This window comes from Tachypleus tridentatus, chromosome 13 (assembly GCF_004210375.1).
Source record: "Tachypleus tridentatus isolate NWPU-2018 chromosome 13, ASM421037v1, whole genome shotgun sequence".
Lineage (NCBI taxonomy): Eukaryota > Metazoa > Arthropoda > Merostomata > Xiphosura > Limulidae > Tachypleus > Tachypleus tridentatus.
The window spans coordinates 263,661,563-263,668,188 of NC_134837.1; the positions used below are offsets into that span (position 1 = coordinate 263,661,563).

Below are 6,626 nucleotides of genomic sequence, written 5' to 3' on the forward strand. Positions count from 1 at the left end.
AAGAATCTTTAAGAAAATGTTGTTTAGAGGCGGTCGCTTCTTTACCACGTTAGACTTTCATATCCTGTTTGTAAGGTCATTTTATTCGCTATCTGTAGGTCGTTTATTTCCAGTTCAAATAAACGAAAATATAAGCCTTCTCAGACGTGGAGAGAGTTATGATATGATTGGCCATTCCACCGTCAGGTAAAAATAAAGAAGATCAAATAGTTAATGGTGAATGATGTTGAATAGTTGCCTTTGTTCATATCCATCACTTTTAAGTTGGAGATGATAACGCATCTTGCAAACTAGTAGTTCTGAAAGCAATTTCAAAGAAACACATATAGGTGAAAGAAAGATACATCCTATATTTATCTCATGTGATTAGTTGATACAGCATGACTGGTTATTCTCAATAAATACTGACGAGGTCGTGATCTCTATACATTTCCTAAACAACCAGGTGAGGACATTATCCTGACCTCAAACAAGGTCCGTGTAACGACGATTGAACCTATTCACGCATTTAAAAACAAATAGCTCAGAAAACCTCTCTATCGAAACACGATTAAAAACTACATATCAGGTACTTCGTCAAACGTACCATAATTACGCGAATATCTTTAGAGCACATAAAATATCGAGGTAGTGTAGGCATTGTATTAAATGCTAATTAACCTTTTTTGGTTTATTAAACTACAGTCACACGAATTTCTGAAGGTGGTTACAAAAATAGGAAAACTCGGTAAATCGTGTGATATCTCAAGTCGTCTCACGCTTTGACACTTATATTATGAACAGAATCTCGTTCCACGCTCTTAAAAACTGAATTAAAAGAAAACAAATGATTTAAAAAATAGGAATGTGCCTGCCATGCATCGAACCTGGGACTTTCCGCGTGTTAGTCGGATGTTATATATGTGAAAACCTGACGATGACCGAAGAAGGTCGAAACGTTGTTCGTTATTCCACGTAAAATATTTTCTCAACCCAAACGAGCCGTTTTTACAAATATATTTCTCCACAAGTGGGTTTTCTAGACATCACTGATTAGTCGGATGTTTTTTTTTCTTAATTCATCCCACCTCAAAGAGACGGTATAAAGAAATGTACATCAAGTAAAACACTAGTTAGATAATTAGCATATAGAAAGAAAACATTGCAAGATGCCAACTTGCTAAAAATTACAACAAAAGGTATAAAATGTGTTAGAAAATATAAAAGAAGTAATAGTTAGCGGTAAGTATCCAATTCAAAATACACCAGAAATCATTAATAAAACAAAGAAAATAACGGAACTTGCACATGTGATAAAAAAGAAAACTCAATTGTAAGAAAGAACACATTTTATCTTAACAAATCACATAACAGATATCGTGTACCCCCTTTGTAACCAACCTACCGTTATAGTGATACAAAGAATAAAAGACACTTAATGAGTCATGTAACACACATCGATGATAATGTAAATGAATATGTTTGCGTAAACGCACTTTATAGAACGAAATTAAATGAAGCTTGCGATTGCGTGCTAACTGAACAGACCGAGCATATTGAATAACAAGCCATGCAAAACTAGTTAATAAGCGAATAATATTCAAACACCGGCCAGGTAGGAGATGATGAGATCCAACTAACTAGCATCTACTCCAAACCCAGTTGGAGATAGGGTATCCAAAATAAAATTCCAGTAAAGCATACACATAGGACCACAAGGGCTGGACAGAAGGACACATGAAAAACAGATGGTCAATGGTTACCCGCGTTAGTGAATAAAAAGGGCACAACCTTGTGGGATGCCTGTCCATAAGAACCAACTTAACATCAGTAGTCACCGCTCGCAACCATAACAAATAATCCACGGTACAGACATCAAAACCCACAAATGATGAAAAGGTAGATTTGCGAGTAAGTGTCCAATTGTCTGGAGGAACAATATTCCCTCAAAAGGATGGAGAAGAGACATAATGAGCAAGTCAACAATTCAAATAACAAAACAATTGCTTCAGAGTTTATCCCCTGAAATGGACCCATTGATCAGAAGAGTCCATAAAGTACAAGTCTATTTCACGCTGTGACGAGGACAGTGGAGCTGGCTGACTAGACGTGAGCGCCAGCCAATCTTCAGGCAATGCATCCGTCAAGGAAATGAGATGTGAAACAATGGTATTGACATTCAACGAAATATCGACATCATTACACATTTCAACCACCGCCTTCACAGGGAGAAATCCTGGGAGCACCTCGTACAATAAGTGTCGCACAAGGACCAATCCTGCTTTAATAAACTCAGGAAAATAAAACGTGTGGGACCGAGCATCAACAAGAACAGGATTAAGAAACAATGATTCATCGAAAACATGTGATGAAAGAGGAACAAGGTCAAGCCCTTTATCCCCAAATAGTACCTTCCATGCACGAAACATTTCCTGAATAAATAATAGTAAGACCTTCACATACCTCGGTAAAATCTGGCATTGAAGAGCCCGAAATCCCAATATTAGTTCACCATAGCAAGAGAAAAACCCCAAAAGAAGTTGTCACAAACGCGACGGACCAGAACTATCCAAACATCTCTGCAGCAATTTCAAGCGAAAAGCAAGTTTACGAACGTGAATATCTACCAAACTGATACCCCCACCAGAGAAATTCTTGGTAAAGATCCAATAAGCAACCTTGTGAATACCATCCCGCCACACCAAATCTAATACACATTGACGAAACCGAACCTCAAACTGCTGTGGCAATGGGAGGATTTGCAATGGATACCCCAAAACTGACGCCACCAAGGTATCACCACGATAAATTTACCCCTAAGCGACAGGGAACGATATCGCCAGGACACCAAGATACCAGATACTTTGTGCAAAACTCCCTGCCACGTATCCTGCAGCATAACATCGAATTGAGAAGGAAAAACAATACCCAAAATCCGAATAGGATCCTGGGAGATTTTCAACTCTCCTAGGACATACTCATCAGAAGAGGCCAAGCTCCCAACCCAGAAACACTGACTCTTTGTCCAGTTAATCCTACCATCCGAAGCCAGACCAAAAATACTACAAACATCCAAAACGTATGGCAAGGAATCGGAATCTTGTAAAGTCAATGTAGTGTCGTTAACATGTTTATAAACAAGGACGGTGTGTTGAGGAACCCATCACCCCCAATACCGATAATCTGAACATGATGAACTAACATATTTCTCAACGGTTCAACACTGAGAACAAAAAGCCTTGACGAATACCCTGAGATAAGGAGAACCTATCAGTGAGAAAGCCATTAATCTTATAAAGCTAGAAATATCAGTATAACATAGTTTAACACAATTAACAAAAGTCTAGTTAAAACCCACTCGCATCAGAAGTTGAAATAAATAGTCATGGTTCTCCCAATCAAAGGCTTTCATTTGATCGAGTTTCAAAGAGATCCCCATCCCTGTCCTGTACGTCCTATAGACTGGAGAAGCAAAATTAAAATTACACATTGTTCTTCTCGTTGAAAATGTCACAACCAAAACAAATAAATCTTGTTTAAAAAACCGTTTACATGAACCAGCTCCACATAGAAGCAGGAAACACTTAAGAATAATAAATATTCTGTAGTCATGGCATGGTAATTTCTTCTTACCTATCTAATCTGTGAAATAAATACAATTTTTAAATAAGTACGTAAAACAGGAGATTCGATCATAACAAGAAGACATTAAGCATCGCAAAACATGTTTACTAAGTGAAGAAATTCTATAAAAATAAAGAAATCAGACAAAATGGATAAACAGAACATGGAGTCTTCATGAAAACAATGCTGTCTATAGGCGGTCGCTTGTTTTCTCCGTTAGACTGACAAGACATAGTGTATAGGATATTTGAGTCGCTATCTATGGGTCATGTATTTCCAATTCAAATCAAAAAGTGAGCATTATCAAACGTAGGAGAAGTTAGGATGTGATCGACAATTCCACCGTTCGGTAAAAATAAAGTACATCAAATATGTTGTGGTGAATGATGTTGAAGAACTGCCTTTCCTCTTTTCCGTCACTGGTAAGTTTGAGATGATAGCATATATAGTCATCTAATAGTTCTGACCGGGATTTAAAAGAATAGATTAAAGAACGAAACATCTAGTGTGATTAGTTTTCACAGAATAAATAGTTGTTTTCAACACATCCTGACGGAGTCGTGATCTCTAAATATTTCCTGTACAACCAGGTAAGTACGTTATTTAAAATAAGATCGCGTGAATCGACGTTTCAAACTATTCACGCGTTTAAAACAAACAAACTCATAAACCCATTCTATCGAAGAGGAGTTGTAAACTTTGGTCAGATACTTCGTCGAATGTGACATGATTATACGAAGGCCGTTTCAGCACATCAAATTTCACATCAGTGCACGTGTTATACTCATAACCAATAACGTTCCTGTTTTGGTTTATTACTCAACAGTCACACGAATTTATGAAAGTGGTTACAAGTGTAGGTGGAAACTTGGTAAATCCTGTGATATTTCACAGACGTCTCACGCTCTGACGCTGATATAATGAAGAAAATATCGTTCCACGTTCTTTCGAACAAATTCAAAGAAAACGAATGGTTTAAGAAATAAAACTGTTCCTGCTAGGGATCGAACTTGGGACCTTCCGCGGGTAAGGGAGATGTAATTACCACTACACCACAAGCACCTACATTCTGCGGTTCTGCCTTTTAAAGTTTTCGAAATTAAACGATAACGTTTTAAAATATCTATTTCACAATCTAAACAAACACAAATATAATGACAGCTTAACTTCTAAGTGTAAATAAAATAACACCTTCCTTTGTCTACTAAAGCCAAAAGTAATTCTCCACTGTGCTAAGGTGTCTTCAAACGACTTCATCAAGCCCACAGTATTTAAAAAACCCCTCAGAAGAATGACAGATAGCATCAGACAAAATGAAAATGTGAAGTAACGTAGGTGGGTGATTAAAGATAAACAAAGATGGAAATACTCTGCATATGAAATATCTATGTCTGAAACCAAACTTGGATTAAAGAACCCAACTGTGAAGAATCTACAGAATTTGAATATCAATGGCAGACCAAACTGTGGGTGTGTAAGATTAGATGCATGGGAGAGGACACACATTATTCAGGAAAAGGATGTGTGTTATATAAAAAAGAAAGTACAAAACGTAACAAGACTGTTATGTCTTCATTCTCTTATCTAACATTCCTAGATTAAGGAAGAAAGACTGATAGTCAGGAGAACCCCCACACTGCAGGAATAACTTTATTTCACTGTAACTGAGTACCAAATGTTCCTCTGTCAATAAAGGTCACCTGTGGATACAAAAAACTGGTACCAGTACCAGTTGAAGAAGTTATAACAATGAACTATAAGTTCATGAATGAATATGAAATGAATATATAATTCAAGATGAAAAACCTTGGTAATCAAAGAATTTCATGAAGTAAATTCAACTCTCACACAACTGTTTTTAGACTTTGAAAGTTGCAAGTTAAATACCAAACACTTAAGTTCAAAACTGTGAACAACGTTTAGCAAAATTTAAAAACTCAAAGCATCACAAGAAATAAGTCAAAACACTTGAGTGACAAATTAATGAGAAGTTAGACTATAATTCAGGAAGTGTTACCTGCATAAGTGGGTGTCACATTCCTATCAGTGGAAGGTTGTTGCATGATTATTTACATGATACAACACAGCACAACCATGTTAAACACATGAACATAAGTGAGAGTATGGAGGATAGTGGAAAGCAAAAATGTTGAACATATACAGATCAGTAATAATAAAGAAAAGTTTTACATGAGTAGAAGTATTGTACTGAAGGTTTTAATTACCTTCACACTTCTCTATTTCTTAATATTATAAAAATAATGTGATTTAATGAACAAATACATGGTAAAGATAAACATGTTGTACATGTGAAGAATAAGTATTTACCCTTGTAACTAACTATTTATAAACAAATAGAACATGAACTTTAATTAAACATTGAAACAGTAAATTTTCAAGGCTTGGTTTTTTTCAGGCACTAACAATTTGTCCGCACTTTGATATTTTGTTTTTCATTAGTTAATATTGTTTAAAAAACCTGCAGCTTTACAAGATTATAATATATTACAAGATAATAATATATTCTCACAACAGATACAACTACCTACAATATGCAATTAAACAAAACAATTGTCAGCTTGTGTTCATTAATAAACACACAAGATTCCTACTGGGTCTCTTTCTTTAATATTGAAATCAATGTATTTTAAATATTCAGGATGATGTGATAATTACTATGATAGCTGTAAATGAGTGAAAATATCCTGTGAAAAATAAGAAAGCTTAATTGAACTTTAATAGAAATACAAGAAAAACTGTCACAACTACTTTATATAAAGGTAGAAATCTTAAGCCATGATAAAACCACTCTTCCTATTCATTTACTACCTTCACAATTTCTCTGTAGAACGTTTGAAAGTTCAGATGTATTCTGTTTCTGATTTGAGAGAAGTGGATATGCTACAAACAATTTTATTAAAATTCAAAGTTCTTTGGTGGTTATTACAAACTAACAAAAGAACTGTGATACACAAAATAAAGGTTGATACTAAAAGTAATATTTCTTTATTTTTTAAATATTT

The 6,626-nt window shown here is 35.3% G+C and overlaps 1 long non-coding RNA gene across 4 annotated transcripts in view; it reads right to left on the minus strand.

Moving 5' to 3' along the window:
• LOC143239736 (uncharacterized) overlaps positions 1 to 6,626 on the minus strand; it is a 570,827-nt gene that overhangs the window by 531,652 nt on the left and 32,549 nt on the right. The gene's annotated exons all lie outside the window — the stretch shown is intronic.